The sequence below is a fragment of the Rhinopithecus roxellana genome, chromosome 15, assembly GCF_007565055.1.
Source record: "Rhinopithecus roxellana isolate Shanxi Qingling chromosome 15, ASM756505v1, whole genome shotgun sequence".
NCBI classification, from domain to species: Eukaryota; Metazoa; Chordata; class Mammalia; order Primates; family Cercopithecidae; genus Rhinopithecus; species Rhinopithecus roxellana.
The window spans coordinates 124,100,588-124,119,834 of NC_044563.1; the positions used below are offsets into that span (position 1 = coordinate 124,100,588).

Sequence of the window (19,247 nt, forward strand, 5' to 3'; positions counted from 1 at the left end):
TACTAAAAATACAAAAAATTAGCCAAGCATTGTGGTGGACACCTGTAATCCCAGCTACTCGGAAGACTGAGGCAGGAGAATCGCTGAAACCTGGGAGGCAAAGGTTGCAGTGAGCTGAGATCATGCCATGATCTCACACTCCAGCCTGGGCAACAAAAGTGAAACTCCATCTCAAAATCAAAAAAAAGAGAGAGAGAGAGAGAGAGAGAGAGAAAGAAGAGAAGAGAAGAGAAGAGAAGAGAAGAGAAGAGAAGAGAAGAGAAGAAAAAAAAAGAAAAGAAAAGAAAAGAAAAATCCAATCAGCAAACACTTTCTTCCTTTTCTCCTATTGGATTCCTTTTTTTATTAGAGGTTGACAGCATTCATCAGGCATTTACAGTCAACCCTTTAGTCCTACCACACTGGCTGAGAACCAACACATACACCAGACATTCATCCCTGCCACTTCCTCTACGGACAGTCACATCTGCCAAGCACCACCACTGCTTGCCTTGGGCATTGTCCATGACTACAAGGAACCCTTTTTTCTGCAGCCATCTATGCTGGGTCCCAAAGCTTTTGACCACTGGAGGTATGAAAGTACACTTACTTCTGGAGCAAAACTGGGGTAGGTGTGGAGAAGTGTGTCTCTTTCTGTGTGTTACAACCTGTTGAGAAATACTGTATTAATCAGGGTTCTCCAGGGACACAGAACCAGTAGGACATATACAGACATCTAAGAGGAGATTTATTATGGGAATTGGCTCACATGATTTTGGAGCCTAAGACCCACAGTATGTCATCTGCAAGCTGGAGAACCAGAAAAGTCAGTGGTATAATTCAGTCTGAGTCTGAAGGCCTAAGAACTAAGAGAACCAAGGGTGTAAGTCCCAGAGTTCAAAGACCCAAGAACCAGAAGTGCCAATGTCCAAGGGCAGGAGAAGATGGAGTTTCCAGACCAAGAAAAGAGAGAATTTACTCTTCCTCTGCCTTTTTTTTGTATTCAGGCCCTCAATGAATTGGATGCTGCCCACCCACACTGGTGAGAGCAGTCTTCGTAGTCCCTGATTAAATGCTAATCTCTTCCAGAAACACCCTCACAGGTACATCCATAAATGATGTTTAATCTGGGCACCTCTTGGCCCAGTCAAGGTGATGCATTAAATTCACCATTACGAGTACTAAAGGAATACTATCTTGCTGTCACTCCAGTGTCTGCACAGACATGAGTTCATGGGGAAGCTCAGCCAGGGAATACGTAGAAGTAATAGGCATCACCCTTCTTCTCTTAGTATGAATTCTCTCAGGAGGTGCCTAAATTCCCAGAGCAAATCAACTTCCATCACACCTGCTCCGTTTGCACGTGAGACATGCACTGACAAATCTTGGACTTGAGATACTCCAGAGTCTCCTTGTTTGCATATGCTTTCCTCTTAATCAGAGCATCTTTCTTTCTTCCCTCAATGACTCCTACCCTTATTTGATGATTAACATTAGTCCTTAATTCAAGGGCCACATCTTCTAGGTTAGGACTGATCTTCTAGGTTAGGACGGATGAACCTCTGAGATCTCCCTAGCCCTATACACTACTGATTTCACCATATAGTTAGCATTGACTTTCTTATTCATCTCCTCTCCTATGAATAGGGATTGTGTCACTCACCTCTACAGGCTTAGTGCTAGCCGTGTAGTGTACAGTATGTAGTAGGCACTCCATAAGAGTGCTTAAATAAATATATGTATAAACATAAAGTGAGTCATTAATAGCCGTTCAACTCTGAAGAGTCACGGCAAATAAATGTTTTCAAAATAAAATGTTCTAATCTTTCATCAGTTTGTGCTCAGAAAAGATGGAGATGTTTACAAGAGCTGTAGTAACTTGAACTACTCAGAATTTCTTGATCTAAAAATAGTACATGCTAGGCTTCCTACCACTGAGCAGGTCTGACAGCTGTTCATTAGGTTGGCACATATTAATAATATGCTTTAAAGAGATGGTTTTGTCTGCTGTTGAAGTTGAACAGCAAACTATGATTTGCTGTAGATTTTTTTTGAAAAAAATGTAAAAATTTACTAAAGTAAAAAATAAAGTGTTTCTATTACATGAAATTAACAATTCTTAATGTCTTTGTCATATTGCTTCATGTCTTTTTAAATAAAAGCATTAAAATATTATAAATCAAGCTGAGATCTCATTGAACCACCATTCCCATGTCTATCCCCCTTCTTACCTCCCCAGATAAAACAGCTGATATAAGTTTGGGGCATAATCCAAGCTCCTATGATTGATTCCTTTAGACCTAGCATCCAGATTACCTTAATAAGTAGGTTTCCCTCTTTCTTTCTTCTCTGAAACAGTGTGTGTAAAATAGGTATAGTTGACCCTTGAACAATAAGGGAGTGAGGAGCACCAAGCACCTGCACAGTTGAAAAATTACCTATAACTTCTGAGTTCCCCAAAACTTAACTACTAACAGCCTTTCCCATAACTACCATACCTGTACCTTACCCATAACTACCATGCCCATACTTTACCCGTAACTATCAGAAGACTTGCCCATAACATAAACAGTCTGTTGTATAAACAAATTAACCCATATTTTGTGTGTTTTATGTATTACATACTGTATTCTTATAATAAAGTAAGCTAGGAAAAAGAAAATGTTGTTAAAAAATCGTAAGAGAGACCGGGCACAGTGGCTCACGCCTGTAATCCCAGCACTTTGGGAGGCCGAGGCGGGCGGTTCACAAGGTCAGAAGATCGAGACCATCCTGGCTAACAAGGTGAAACCCTGTCTCTACTAAAAATACAAACAAATTAGCAGGGCGTGGTGGTAGGCGCCTGTAGTCCCAGCTACTGGGGAGGCTCAGGCAGGAGAATGGCGTGAACCCAGGAGGTGGAGCTTGCAGTGAGTGGAGATTGCGCCACTGCACTCCAGCCTGGGCAAGAGTGAGACTCCTTCTCAAAATAATAATAATAATGAGAAAACATATTTACTATTCATTAAGTGGAAGTGGGTCATCATAAAGGTCTTCCTCCTTTTCCTCTTCCTATTGAGTAAGCTGAGAAGGAGGAGGATGAAGAGAGGTTGGTCTTGCTGTCTCAGGAGTGGCAGAGGTGGAAGAAAATTCACATGCAAGTGAACATGAGTTCAAACTCATGTTCTTAAAGGATTAACTGTATTATCTGTACTTTTTCTTTTGAAGGTTTGCTATAAGTAGCCCATTGAACTATGAGCCTGGTGACCTTTTTGGAGTGTCAGAGGAGATTTTTGACTACTAATTTCATGATTTTTTTATGGTTATAGGTTCTACTTATTAGGTTTTCTATTTATTCTTGAGTCAATTCTCAATTCTGGCAATTTATTGTATTATTAGAAAAGTTTCCATTTAATTTTTTTGCAATTTTATTAGTATCATTTTTTATTGTATTCTCCCAGACTTTCAATTATTCTCTTACCTATTTTATGCTCCCTCATTTTAAAACTTTTTATAATAAAACTTTTCAACACACACAAATAGAAGAAATAATATAATGAATCCTAAGTTTCAACAATTAATAAAATTTTGCCTATATTATTATGCTATTCTTATTCCCCTCACTTTTCTTTTCTTTTTCTTTCTCTTTATTTTTCTCTTCCTTTCTTTCTTTCTGTCATTATTTCTTCTGGAGTATTTCTGTGGAAATCCCAGAAATAATGATCATTTCGTATGCATCTTTAACTGATAACACTTTTTTAACAGAACCACTACACCATTATCATATCTAACAAAATTAGCAATAATTCCTGAATTCTATTTAATAGTCAATCTATATTAAAATTTCCCTGATTGTCTCAAAAGTGTCTCTTTACAGTTTGTCCAAATTAGGATCCAAAGTCCATGTGGTATATTTGGTTAATAAGTCTTTATTTTCTAACAGTTTCCTCTCTTTTTTTATGGTATTTCTTTGTCAGAGAAATATACCTCTATCCTGTATGATGTCCACATTCTGAATTGGAGGCACTGTTTCCCTGTGACATTATTTAATTTGCTCCTCTAGCTTCTGTAGTTTCCACAAAATGCTAGTTAGACCTGAGTTCCTCTAAACTGGTGATTAGATTCAGGGTCAATTTTTGTTTGTTTGTTTGTTTGTTTGTTTGTTTTTTTATTTTATAGCAAGAATACTTCGCAGTTGGTGCTGCATACTTCTTACTACAGAAGATTGCGAGGCAGATAATGTCTGGCTCTCCAAGTTATAGTGTTGCTAAGACTGATCAGCAAGTTCTGATAGTTTTAGAAGCCTTTAGTAATTGTTGCCTTGATCTATTATTTAATGGGGATTGCAAACAGGTAACATTAATTCTATCTATACATGTAACATATCTACATATATTCACATAAATTCTTCCCTACAGCACTTGCCTTCATTGAATCTATTTGATTATCCCAAAAATATAGTTCAGATAGGAAGGCAGGATAAATGCTTTATTCTTCCCCTTTGCACATCAATTTTCATATTAATGAGCTGATGTCCTATTAACCTCCAGTGGTTACCAATGAGGATTTCTTCATACCTTTATGAACTAGAGGATTTTTATTACTGATGTTTCAACCAATAACCACTGATTAATTCTTTCTGCTGTTCAAATTTGTTCCATCTTAGGCCAGTGGCACCTTAAACACGGCTTTTATGTCCTCCTTTTGAAATGACTCCTTCCAGAAATTATCCATTTTGTGAAGGACCCCTGATTCCTTTCAGTGAGAAATGGCATTTGGAGAGTACCATCTGGATACTAGGGGTGGTTGTTGCTACTGGATTGTCATTGTTTGTAAGTCTTTTTCTTCCTAGTATTATTTCATTTTACTTTCTTTTTTGTTACCTTCTTAATGAGTCTTCCTGTTTATTTTTATCTATTTTATTTTATTTATTTTTTGTTTTTTGAGACGGAGTCTCACCGTCACCCAGGCTGGAGCACAGTGGCATGATCTCAGCTCACTGTGACCTCCATCTCCCAGGTTCAAGCGATTCTCCTGCCTCAGCCTCCCAAGTAGCTGGGATTACAGGCGCCTGCTACCATGCCTGGCTAATTTTTGTATTTTTAGTAGAGACGGGGTTTCACCATGTTGGCCAGGCTGGTCTCGAACTCCTGACCTCAGGTGATCCACCAGGCTCAGCCTCCCAAGGTGCTGGGATTACAAGCGTGAGCCACCGCACCTGGCCAAGCCTTGCTGTTTATTAATGTGTTTTCTATTCAATTAATTTCTCTTTTTACATTTATCATTTACTTCCTTCTATTTTCTTTGGGTTTATTCTTTGTCCTGTTTCTAGCTTCTTTATTTAAATGCCTGGAGTTTTTTCTTTCTTTTTCTCTTTCTTTTCCAAGTCTATGCGCTTGAGGTTATAAATTTCCTACATTCTAATTTAGCTGCTCTCGGCATGTTTCAGTAAGATAGCACTCTTGGTATGTCATCTTTAAATATTATATCTTTTTGATTTGGACTTCCTTTCTAATCATAAATTATTTACACGGGAGTATTTTTAGCCTGTTTTGGTTTTATTTCAAATATATAAACATTTTGTTTCTTTTTTATTATTTAGGTCCAATTTTATTTACTCATTTGCCAAGAATGTGTTCTAGTTAGTATGAATTCTTACAGTTTTATGAAACTGTATTTGGGGCATAATATGGAATAAATTCATGTAAATCTTCTCTGTACTTGAAAAGAATGTGTATTCTCTGATGATCAAAACTAAGATTTAGTGCATATCCATTAGAACAAACTTACTATTCGTATTTCTCAAATCTCCGATACCTTTACTAATTTTTATCTGCTTGATTGATCTATTTCTGTGCAAGGTGTATTAAACTCTACCAAAGTAACTGGATTTATATATTTTCCTTGTAATTTGGAATATTTTAATTTATATTTTTGAGCCTTTCTGGTTATATTTCCACATTTCTGATGAGATTTTTTTCCGATTTAAGAATATTTTTTCCTGTTATTCAATATGTTTCGTTGTATTCTGTATTATCTTGTTTAAATAATGTTGTACTAGCTGTCTTTTGATTAATATTCACCTGATAATTTTTAAATTCCTTTATTTTTGACATTTCTATATAGTTTACTTTTGTAAGTATCTCTATAAGTTGCACATATCTACATTTTTAAGATTCAATCTTAGTGTTTATATTCAAATGAGTAGGTTCAGCCTATTAGTATTTATTGGATTGTTATGAAACATTTCTAACATCTTATTTTGCATTTTCTATTTGCCACATTGTTCTTCCTTTTCTTTGCTGTCTGGTCTCATAAAGTTGGTTTTGTTGTTACTGTTGTTTGTTTGATTTGTCTTTTCATTTTTTCCCCTCTTTTGAGTCTATATAGAAGCTATATATTCTATGTTTTTTGAAAGATTGTTATCATTTAATCAACATTTATTTATTGAGATATTTTCTGAATGTATTGTCACACCCAGGATTCTCACATTCTACTTCTTCCTTCTGAGTTCGTTTTTGTTCTTGCCAAAGTTCATCTTTTAATAATTCTTTCATTAAGAGTCTGTAGTAAGCCTTTTCAGTCCTCATATACTTGAATATGTGCTTTCTTCAGACTTCTCTCTTCACTGATATTTTTCTGACTATTAAATTTCATTCACACTAATTTCCCCTCGCTACTTTGAAGCAATGGCTCCATTGTTCTCTGGCTTCCATTTCTGTGGCAGAGAAGTTTGCTGTTGATCTGACTGATGTATCCTTGTAGATGATCTGTCCCTTCTTGCTAGTGACTTCTAAGACTTTAACTTATTTGTATGACTTTGTATCTCATTCTATCTCTCTTCCATATTTCCCAAATCCTCTTTCATTTTCCACATCTTTATTTATCTCTACATCCTGAGAAATTTTTCTGTTCTATCTTCTAATTCATTTTCTCTTTGACTCTTTTAAAATTACTATTTAGCCCACCCATTGTATTTTTAAATTTTGTGACTATATTTTATTTTCAAGATTCCCCATAGTTTTCTTTCATATCTTCCTCTTCTGCTTTCATAAATACTTAGTCTTGTTTTATGGATAATAATTTTGCTTTGGAGGGGCTTTTCTTGCAGAGGGGTTGACAATTTTAAACTTCATGTCCTCCTTTTTTATTTTTAATTTTGTGGAGGTTGACAGTTTTCAACTTCATGCCCCTTTCAGATTATTCTATTAGCCCTCTTTCCTTGGCTGTGAATTTTCTTATTTATAGATTCTATTGACTATTTTTCATGACACTGAGCTTCCTTGTATTCTTTTGGTTTGAGAGTTCATCCTCAGTGAAGGGGTTCTCCTATATTTTGCCTCACCAGTTATCTGTTCTCAAACCAAGTCATACACTATAATCTTGCCTTTGGATTCCCACCTATTCAGGCAACCCAGTTACAACCAAGTATATTATACAAACTCAAATTCCAGTCTCATGCAGAAATGTCTGTTTCAGCTACCAGGCTTGAACAGAGGTATTAGGTCGGTGCAAAAGTAGTTGCGGTTTTTACAATTAAAAGTAATTGTTTTTTTCAATTAAAAGTAATAAGTTGGCTGGGCATGGTGGCTCACGCCTATAATCCCAGCACTCTGGGAGGCCAAGGTGGGTAGATCACTTGAGGTCAGGAATTCAAGACCAGCCCTGCCAACATGGTGAAACTTCGTTTCTTCTAAAAAAAAAAAAAAAAAAAAAAATTAGCCAGACATGGTGGCAGGTACCTGTAATCTTAGCTACTTGGGAGGTTGAGGCAGGAGAATCACTTGAACCCAGGACGTGGAGGTTGTAGTGAGCCAAGATAGCACCACTGCCTTCCAGCCTGGGCAACAGAGTGAGACTCATCTCAAAAAAAAGGAAAAAAAAAAAAAAGTAATAGGTTTCCAATGATAGGTGAATTTATTTCAGATTTATTTCAGCTGCCTTTTTTTTTTTTTTTTTTTTTTTTTTTTTTTTTTTTGAGATGGAGTTTCACTCTTGTTGCCCAGGCTGGAATGCAATGGCGCGATCTCGGCTCACTGCAACCTCCGCCTCCCGGATTCAAGTGATTCCCCTGCCTCAGCCTCCCAAGTAGCTGGGATTACAGGCATGCACCACCAAGCCAGGCTAATTTTCTAGTTTTAGTAGAAACAGGGTTTCTCCATGTTGGTCAGGCTGTTCTCAAACTCCCGACCTCAGGTGATCCACCTGCCTCAGCGTCCCAAAGTGCTGGGATTACAGGTGTGAACCACTACAACCGGCCCAGTTGCCTTTTAAACACAAGACATGTTTAATATTTGAAAGCAAAGAAAATAGCTCTTTGTCTCCAGATTGAAAAACCTGATTTCCATTCTCATCAAGTCTGGAGCACATTTAACTCTTGATCTCATGAAGGCACTGACGTTTGTTCTGTCTCCATTCCCAGCTTCCCGAGAACTGTGTATCTTCAGGTTCTGCTATCTCTGTAGTTTCTCTCTCTAAATGTGTCTATGGTGGGTTTTTTGCAATTGTTTTTTAGTGTGATTGTATATATTGTTTAATATTTTATCTCTCATTTCTATATATGTAGGACAGAAGGTGGAGATTTCTGCATATACTCATTCAGTCATGCTGACCAAGTAATTTTACTTTTATTCTTAAAATAAATTATTATTGCAGGAAACAGCAAAATACAATTGTATATGAACTTAAAAATAAGAAAACTCGAACTTGATTCTCTAAACCTGAGGTTGGGATTAGTTTTTTCAACTCTCTTATTATGCTTCATATCATTATATAAATGATCATGAAAATAGCTGTCATCATAGTGACATCCAATATTTTCAAAGTATGTGGCATCTTCAAAGCACTTGAGACTCATAAAATTCCTGTAAGAATAGTTTGTATTTATTATCTCTATTTTTCAAATGAGAAAAGATAAATGACTCACACAACTAGTTGAATGATCAACCCAGAACGGAATCTTACCTTTTATAGATAAAAGTAATATTTATGGTCATTTGAAATACAGATTTCAAATCAAGTGTTTATTTCACTACATAAATAATCCCAATCTTGTAAAAAATATTATTGACAACATGCATACTGACAAAATGGTTGAATAGTTTTAAATGAATTCACATTATATTAAATGCCATAGCATATATAAATATTTGAAAAATAGTAGTAAATATTATGTGTTCAGTCCTTTAAGTTGTGCTTGGTACAAATAAGGATTCATGAGCCTCTGTAGTAACTCCAGTTACCCAGCCATTGATCCCATCTACATCATTCATGAAACATCCCCAATCTCTTGAAGTTTCATTAACAAGATGACATCATGAAATTCTACCTGAACTTCTCAAAGAATTAGCATAGTCCTGCCATAATTTGATGATAGAGAAATCCAAAATGGATCATTTAACGAGAAGATAGATAGATGATAGATAGATGCTAGATCCTACCAATCTTTTTATAATCCCTAAAAAGCAATAAAACCAAGATATTAAGAAGATTAAAAACATTAGACAAGAATGGAGATCCACCATCCCTCTTCCAAGTCTGATAAATTCTCAATTCTACAAATTACTGAAAGATGTTAGAGAAATTTTTCTTTTTAAAGAAATCTGCCCCTGAACTCATTACTGAAAGGAATACCTTGCTGATAAAAGCTAGCACTTCCTTTTATGAATATTAAACATGGCAATCAGAAATTGAAACATGGCCTTGCTGTCACTTTTTAAAAAAATAACCGAATAAATTTTCACAAATAATTTGGTGGAGGCAAAATATAATTACTAGCTAGAACTATCTCCACACAATATTTTTAATCAAATGGATAGCTCTCTTTTCTCTTTGACAATAAGAGATAACATGCTTTTGTATTAGTCATCACAGTAAACATTATTTTATTTGAATAATTAACTTTTAATTATAAAAGTAATATATGCAAATTGTGGAAAAGGAGAAAAAGTTAAGGACCATAAGCAGAAAATAGCAATGTTAACTATGATTAATATTTGGTCACTTATCTTCCAGTGTTGTACACATTTATGGTTTTCGTGTCTGAGAGCATAATGTCATATACTCAGAACAAATGAAGAGCGACATGCTGGACCTGAATTAGTGAGGGTTATCCTTGCAAAGAGATTGATGGGGGAGGAAAGATGTTTCACTACTAGCTTTATCACTTCTAAACAATATTTATGCTTCAGTAAAAATGAAAAAAACAAAATTCAGTACAAATATATAATAGAGAAGACTAAAAGGAAAAAATCTGTTCTCTTGGTTTTTTTTGAGATCAAAGTATCACTCTAGAGCTCAGGCTGAAGTGTAGTGGGGCGATCTTGGCTCACCACAACCTCCACCTCGCGGACTCAAGCAATTCTCCTGCCTCAGCCTCCTGAGTAGCTGGGACTATAGGCATGCACCACCACACCCAGCTAATTTTTGTATTTTTTTGTACAAACAGGGTTTAACCATGTTGGCCAGGCTGTTCTGAAACTCCTGACCTCAAGTGATCCGCCCACCTCGACCTGCCAAAGTGCTGGGATTACAGGCATGAGCCACCACGGCCAGCCTGTTTTCTTGATTTTTAACTTTGTTTATAATGTTCTTACATTCCTAAATTTGCATAAACTTGTAGAAGCTGTGAGTTGAGAGATTATTTTGTCCAACTTTTATTTTATAGATGAGGAAATTAAGGCCAAGAGAAATTAAATGACTTGACAGCAAGGTCACATCTCTAATGCCTTTGACCTGTATATTACAGGTTAATATTAATTTACTTTGAATGGCTAAAAAGCATGTGCTTTTTATTGATCCATTTCGGCATTAGTCTGGATTCCGCATATGTGTTATTCTCACTCGTTAAGAGATTTTTTCCCAGCAGCTAATCCAAACGAATTCCCCCTTGTTATTCCCTTTCATGGCATTCTGTTTTCTTTTATAGCACTTATCACACATTGTAATTATATATTGCTTGTGCTTATATATTGTTTTCTCCGTGACCACACTCTAAGCTCCTTGAAGGCTAACCTTCTACATGTTCTGTCTTCATTATATACCCGGTGCCTAGCATAGTGCCTGGTTTGTAATGCGTGCTCAATCAGGTGGAATTGTTTATACGGTTTCCCTTTTCTCACTGTCTTTTCATGGGCACCCAAGTTACCTCCACTTATTGAGCATTTACTGTCTTCTAGAATTTAGGCAATATAAGAACATCATATATGTGTGTATACTTTAAGCTCATTAATTAGCTACATTGTTATCTCTGTTGTACAGATGAAAAATACTGAGGCTGGGAGAGGTTAGGGAAATGTCAAAAGGTCAGAAACCCAGCAAATGACAGACACAGGGTTTAACCTCAGGTGTTATTCCACAGTCTAAGATCTGAGCTTTTATTCTATCTTCTTGCCAGTTTCCTGGCTTCAACTGAAGTTTGAGATTCAGTAATAGGAATAGTATCTCTTGACCCATAGTTGGAACGTTTTCTGGGCTTCTGGATGAATGTAACAATAGGAGCAGACTGAACAGATGTTTCTAATTTTAATCCCTTGATATGGTTTGGCTGTGTCTCCCACCAAATCTCATCTTAAATTATAGTTCCCATAATCCCCACGTGTCGTGGGAGGGACCAGGTGGAGATAATTGAATCATGGGGGCAGTTTCCCCCATCCTGTTCTCCTGATAGTGAGTGAGTTCTCATGAGACCTGATGGTTTTATAAGGAGCTTCCCTCTTCGCTGGACACTTGTTCTTCTCCCTCCTGCCAACATCTAAGAAGTGTTTTGCTCCTCCTTCACCTTCCACCATGATTTTAAAGCCTCTCCAGCCGTGTGGAACTGTGAGTCCATTAATTTTTTATAAATTACCCAGTCTCAGGTGTGTCTTTATTAGCAGCGTGAGAATGGACGCATACATATTAAAATGACAATAGAGGGACTTTTCTTAAAGCATAAAGCCAGAAGAACAAGAAGAACTGAAAGGAAAAAGTAGCAAAGAAAGGTGTAACTGACTCAGCAAAGCTAAGACAGCTGAATCTTAAACTGGTAGTAGGAAAAGCCCAGCTACCCTGACCTATACTGTTCAAATTGGTGGCAGTGACGAGGAAGAGACGGGCGGCTAAAATAAGAACTGGTTGAGAGAGCTTCTAAAAAAATTATTTGGTCCCAAGATTCCTTCCCCCACCTCAACCTTGACACAACCAATAACTCCCCTCCCCCTACCCACATTTTATTTTCTGGAGAGAGTTTCTGGACTGGAAGACTACAAGCATAGGTGAGGGCAGAAGTATCTTACTGAAAGGGGGATTTTTAAGAATGTATATTCAGTAGGCTGGGTATGGTGACTCATGCCTGTAATCCTAGCAGTTTGGGAGGCCGAGGCCAATGGATCATTTGAGGTCAGGAGTTCGAGACCAGCCTGGCCAACATGGTGAAACCCTGTCTCGACTAAAAATACAAAAAAAAAATTAGCCATGCATGGTGGTGCATGCCTGTAAGCCCAGCTACTCAGAAGGCTGAGGCGGGAGAATCGCTTGAGCCCAGGAGGCGGAGGTTTCAGTGAGCCGAGATTGCGCCATTGCACTCCAGCCTGGGCGACGGAGCGAGACTCTGTCTCAAAAACAAACAAAAAAGTGTAAACATGAAATGAATGAGCAAAAGTAAATACGTAAGTAAACATGAAATGAATTTGCAAAAAGATGAAGGTGGTGGGAGTAGGAAGAGATAGGAGTGGAGCACTGCTGTTGTTTGTTGTAAAGGCAACTAGTCTCATTAAACTATTGCATATGTAACTTTAAAAACTACAGCAAAATCTTCTTAACATGTTAGAAAAACTATGTATAGACTTCTCATTTTCCAACTCTTAGAATCAGGGAGTACACGAGCAGGTTTATTACATGGGCATACTGTGTGATGCTGACCCAGGCAGGACACATAGTACCCAATAGGTAACTTTTCAGTCCTTGTCTCCCTCTCTCTCTCTCATCCCTCTCGTTGACCCCAGTGTCTATTGTTCCTGTCTTTATGTCCACGTGTACTCAATGTTTAGCTCTCACTTATAAATGAGAACATGTGGTATTTGGCCTTCTGTTTCTGCATTAGTTTGCTTAGCATAATGGCCGCCAGCTGCAAAGAGCATGGTCTCTTTCTTTTTTATGGCTGCATAGTATTCTATGGTGTACCTGTACCATTTTTTTTTTTTTTTTTTTGTCCAGTCCACCATGGATGGACAACTGAGTTGATTCCATGTCTACTATTGTGAATAGTGCTGTGATGAACACATGGGTGCATGTGTCCTTTTGATAGAATGATTTATTTTTCCTTTGTGTATACACCCAGTAATGGGATTGCTGGGTCAAATAGCAGTTCAACCCTTGGTTCTTTCAGTAATCTCCAAACTCCTCTCCACACTGGCTGGACTAATTTATATTCCCATCAGCAGCGTATAAGTGTTCAGTCAGTGTATAAGTTTTTCAGTCCTTGTCTCCCTCTCTCTCTCTCATCCCTCTCATTGACCCCAGTGTCTATTGTTCCTGTCTTTATGTCCACGTGTACTCAATGTTTAGCTCTCACTTGTAAGTGAGAACATGTGGTATTTGGCTTTCTTTTTCTGCATTAGTTCGTTTAGGATAATGACCTCCAGCTGCATCCATGTTGCTGCAAAGAACATGGTCTTATAAGTGTCATCTTTTCTTCATGGCCTCACCAACATCTGTTATTTTTTGACTTTTTAACAAGTCATTCTGACTGGTATGAGATGAAATCTCACTGTGGTTTTGATTTGCATTTCTCTGGTGATTAGTGTTGATGAGCATTTTTTTCACGTTTTTGGCCGCTTGTATGTCTGCTTTTGAGAAGTGCCTGTTCCTGTCCTTTTCCCACATTTTAATGGTGTGTTTCTTGCTTGTCGATTTCAGTTCCTTATAGGTTATGGATATTAGACCTTTGCTGGATGCAGTTCACCAATATTTTACCCCATTATGTACGTTGTCCATTGTTGATAGTTTCTTTTGCTATGCAGAAGTTTTTTAATTTAATTACATCCCACTTGTCAATTTTTGGTTTTGTTGCAATTGCCTTTGAGGACTTAGCCATAAATTCTTTATCAAAGCCAATATCAAGAAGGATATTTGCTAGGTTTTCTTCTAGGATTTTTATAGTTTTAGGTCTTACTTTTTAGTCTTTAATTCATCTTGAGTTGATTTTTGTATATGGTGATAGGTAGGGGTCCAGTTTCATTCTTCTGCATATGGATAACCAGTTATCCCAGCACCATTTAGTGAACAGGGAGTCTTTCCCCATTACTTATTTTTGCTCACTTTTTTGAAGATCAGATGGTTGTAGGTGTGTGGCCTTATTTCTGGATTCTCTATTCTGCTCCATTGGTGTATGTGTCTGTTTTTGTGCCACTATCATGCTGTTTTGGTTATTGTGGCCTTGTAATATAGTTTGAAATCAGATATGAGATGCCTCCTGCTTTGTTCCTTTTGTTTAGGACTACTTAGGCTATTGAGGCTCTTTTCTGGTACCAAATGAATTGCAGCATAGTTTCTAATTCTATGAAAAATGATGCTGGTAGTTTGATATGCATAGTGTTGAACCTGCAAATTGTTTTGGGCAGTATAGCCATCTTATGCTGGTAGTTTGATATGAATAGTGTTCAACCTGAAAATTGTTTGGGGCAGTATAGCCATCTTACCCATATTGATTCTTCCAATCCATGAGTATGGAATATCTTTCCATTTATTTGCCATCTCTGATTTCTTTCAGCAGTGTTTTATAGTTCTCCTTGTAGAGATCTTTCACCTTCTTGGTTAGCTGTATCCCTAGGTATTTTATTCTTTTTGTGGCTATTGTAAATTGGATCACATTCTTGATTTGGCTCTGAGCTTGAATGCTCTTGGCATTGATTTTATATCCTGAAACTTTACTGAAGTCGTTTATCAGTTCTAGGAGCCTTTTAGTAAAGTCGTAAGGGTTTTCTAGGTATAGAATCATATCATCAGTGAAGACAGATAGTTTGACTTCTTCTTTTCCTGTTTAAATGCTTTTATTTCTTTCTCTTGCCTGACTGCTTGGCTAGGACTTTCAGTACTACGTTGAATTAGAGTAGCGAGAGTGGACATCCATGTCTTGCTCCAGTTCTCAAGGGGAAGGTTTCCAGTTTTTGCCCATTCAGTATAAGGTTGAGGGTGAGTTTGTCATAGATGGCTCTTATTATTTTGAGATATGTTCCTTTGCTGCCTAGTTTTTTGAGGGTTAGTACCATGAAGGGATGTTGTATTATTTCAAAAGCTTTCTCTGTATCTATTGAGATGATCGTATGGTTTTTGTTTTTAGTTATGGTTATGTGGCAGATCACGTATATTGATTTGTGTATTTTGCATCAACTTTGCATCCCAGGAATAAAGCCTACTTGATCATGATAAATGAACTTTTTGATGTGCTGCTGGATTCAGTTTGCTAGTGTTTTGTTGAGGATTGTTGCGTCTATGTTTATCAGGGATATTGGCCTAAAGTTTTCTTTTTTCACGTGTCTCTGCCAGGTTTTGGTATCGAGATGATGCTGGCATCATAGATGAGTTAGGAAGGAGTTCCTCCTCCTTGATGTTTTGGAATATTTTCAGTAGGGTTGGTACCAGGTCTTATTTGTATGTCTGGCAGAATTTGGCTGTCAATCTATCTGATCCAGGGCTTTTTTTGTTGGTAGGTTTTTTATTACTGATTCAATCTCAGGACTCATTAGTGGTCTATTCAGGTTTTCTTTGTCTTCCTGGACCAATCTTGGGAGCTTGTGTGTTCATAGGAATTTATCCATTTCCTATAGATTTTCTAATTTCTGCACATAAAGGCTTTCCTAATAGTCTCTGAGGGTCTTTTGTGTTTCTGTGGGATAAGCTGAATGTCACATTTGTCATTTCTGATTGGGATTATTAGCATCTTCTCTCTTTTTTCTTTGTTAATCTAGGTAGTGGTCTATTGATCTTGTTTATTATTTCAAGGCACCAACTTTTGGTTACCTTGATCTTTTTTTCATATTAAACTTTTTATTAAACTGAGTCCTTACAACATATTTAAAATACCATGTTCCACAGTCAAATATTTAACAAAAAAATCTATATACAGTTATTGGCATACAAATTTAAGAACATAATTAAAACCAAGCTAAATCTCTCTCTCTCTCTCTGTATCTACATATATATGTATAGAAGTATATCCATACAAATAGATATATAGATATATCTTCAAATTCATATCAATGAACTGGAGTACCTGAGGTTTCAAGTTGTTGGTTTTTCCAGGTAGTATAAAACATTTTTCATGCACTTTATAAAGGACATGGCAGATCCAGAAAGAATAACTTTTGTTGATAAATACTGTCTCCCAAAGATTAAACAGAAGTCCTCAGTGGAATTAAGGTTTATCTTCAGAGGCGTCTTCCAAGTGGAGGTTGGTGATGTAAGGAATGGTTCCCATGTAGCAAGGTACTGTTCATAATAGTGGATACTCTCCTCAGCCATATCTGTAAATGCTAACTTGATATCATTTTGCATATTTTGTTGCCATCTTTCCCATTATGCTTTCAGGGCATTATTAGCATATTCCACTTCAAGTTTTCCAATCTCCTCTGTAAGCAGATCACTATCTGTCTTTTTATAGGTCAAAGCTTCAACTTTGGAATCCAGTTCTGCTTGTGTTTGGTCTCTTCTTTTCATAACACCCACTAACATTTCACTATAAAGCACGTACTCATGTACAACAAGAAGCAGGGCCTCTGAGAGTCCAAACATCAATTTTTCAGTGGCCTTACAGCATCTGTCAATGCAGCTGGCAACATCTTTTAGATTATCAACCAGATCCTCTTCTGACACTGACCAAAGAATATGAATTGGCCCATATTCTTTCATTTCATCAAAATATTCCCTTCCTTGAAAATTCTGAGCTATTTTATCTATCGAATTTGTTTTCTGGCTAAAAATTGTAATAGTTATTCATTTCCATGAACTCTCCTGGGTGGTTTTTTGTTTGTTTTTGGTCTTTTAATTGGGGCTTTTAGCTGGGCACAGTGGCTCACACCTGTAATCCCAGCACTTTGGGAGGCTGAGGAGGGCGGATCACGAGGTCAGGAGATCAAGACCATCCTGGCTAACTTGGTGAAATCCCGTCTCTACTAAAAATACAAAAAAAAAAAAAATTAGCCAGGCATGGTGGCAGGCACCTGTAGTCCCAGCTACTCGGGAGGCTGAGGCAGGAGAATGGCATGAACCTGGGAGGCAGAGCTTGTAGTGAGCTGAGATTGCACCACTGCACTCCAGCCTGGGCAACAGAGTGAGACTCCATCTCAAAAAATAAATAAGTAAAATAAAATTTAAAAATAAAAACTAAAAAAAATTAATTGGGGCTTTTAGCCCATTTACATTTAAGGTTAATTTTTGTTTGTTTTTTGTACTTTAAGTTCTAGAGTACATGTGCACAACGTGCAGGTTTGTTACATATGTATACATGTGCCATGTTGGTGTACTGCACCCATTAACTCATCATTTACGTTAGGTATTTCTCTTAACACTATCCCTCCCCGCTCCTCCCACCCCACAACAGGCCCCTGTGTGTGATATTCCACACCCTGTGATGTTCCCCGCCCTGTGTCCAAGTGTTCTCATTGTTCAATTCCCACCTATGAGTGAGAACATGTGGTGTTTGGTTTTCTGTCCTTGTGATAGTTTGCTCAGAATGATGGTTTCCAGCTTCATCCATGTCCCTGCAAAGGACATGAACTCATCCTTTCTTATGGCTGCATAGTATTCCATGGTGTATATGTGCCACACTTTCTTAATCCAGTCTATCATTGATAGACATTTGGGTTGGTTCCAAGTCTTTGCTATTGTGAATAGTGCTGCAATAAACATACGTGTGCATGTGTCTTTATAGTAACATGATTTATGATCCTTTGGGTATATACCCAGTAATGGGATGGCTGGGTCAAATGGTATTTCTAGTTCTACATAGTTGAGGAATCGCCACACTGTCTTCCACAATGGTTGGACTAGTTTACACTCCCACCAACAGTGTAAAAGTGTTCCTATTTTTCCACATCCTCTCCAGCACCTGGTGTTTCCTGACTTTTTAATGATCGCCATTCTAACTGGTGTGAGATGGTATCTCACTGTGGTTTTGATTTGCATTTCTCTGATGATCAATGATGATGAGCATGTTTTCATGTGTCTGTTGGCTGCATAAATGTCTTCTTTTGAGAAGTGTCTGTTCATATCCTTCACCCACTTTTTGATGGGGTTGTTTGATTTTTTCTTGTAATTTTAAGTTATTTGTAGATTCTGGATGTTAGCCCTTTGTCAGATGGGTAGATTAAAAAATTTTCTCCCATTCTGTAGGTTGCCTGTTCACTCTAATGGTAGTTTCTTTTGCTGTGCAGAAGCTCTTTAGTTTAATTAGATTTCTGGGTGGTTTTTAATTCTTCTCATTGAGGATGCAACAGCTCTGACTGTTGGCCCCAACCTGCTTAGCAATCCAGGACCCTGCTTCTTGTGAGATGAGAGTTCCCAAGGTTGTGCAGTGAGAAAAATTTTGAAGTCTTCATTAAGTGTTAAAGTTGGATGATCGGCAATTCGCTCAAAAATTTACGTAAAGCCTTCCTGCATGTCTCAATGAACTCATCATTAAAGCGTTCCACCATTCCTTTTACTATAAATTTTTCTGGCAATGGTGGAATAATCAGAGTGGGGTGTGCTCCTTAAAGTTTTCCCTTTGACCAAAGGAAATCTTGATACCATCTCCTAACTTGAAATTTACTGGAGTCAAATTCTGCACAAGATGTCTTAGTAATAATCCTATAAGTAATGACAGTTTCTATTGTAGTAACATGACTTTCAGGTTCATCAACTGTGACGAAGAATTCCTTTAAATCTTGTTCATCTTCAAACTTGATTTGGCTTATCATTGATAAAGGGGATGTTGGCATCATAGTGCTGAAGGAATTCATGTCCATCAATGAGGCATCATTGCTGAACACCTCTAGGTCATCCTCGTCCAGATCCAGCACCTCTGCCTGCAGCAGGGTGGAAGAACCCCTGCTGCCCAAGAAGCGGGCACTGGAGGCCCAAGGAGCGCACCTGAGATGCCCGGCGCTTGCTCTCCTAAACTGATCTTTTGTATGGATTTTCATATTTCAATTTCATTGAGTTCTCTGATTTTACTTAGTTCTTTTCTTCGGCTAGATTTTGGGTTGATTTATCCTCTTTTTTCTAGTTCCTTTAGGTGAAATGTTAGATTGTTAATTTGAGATTATTTTCTA

At 37.4% G+C, this 19,247-nt stretch overlaps 1 pseudogene; it reads right to left on the minus strand.

The window, feature by feature from the left end:
* Nucleotides 1-16,351: 16,351 nt before the first annotated feature.
* LOC104660488 lies at nt 16,352-18,956 on the minus strand (annotated as a pseudogene).
* Between the last annotated feature and the right edge of the window lie 291 nt (nt 18,957-19,247).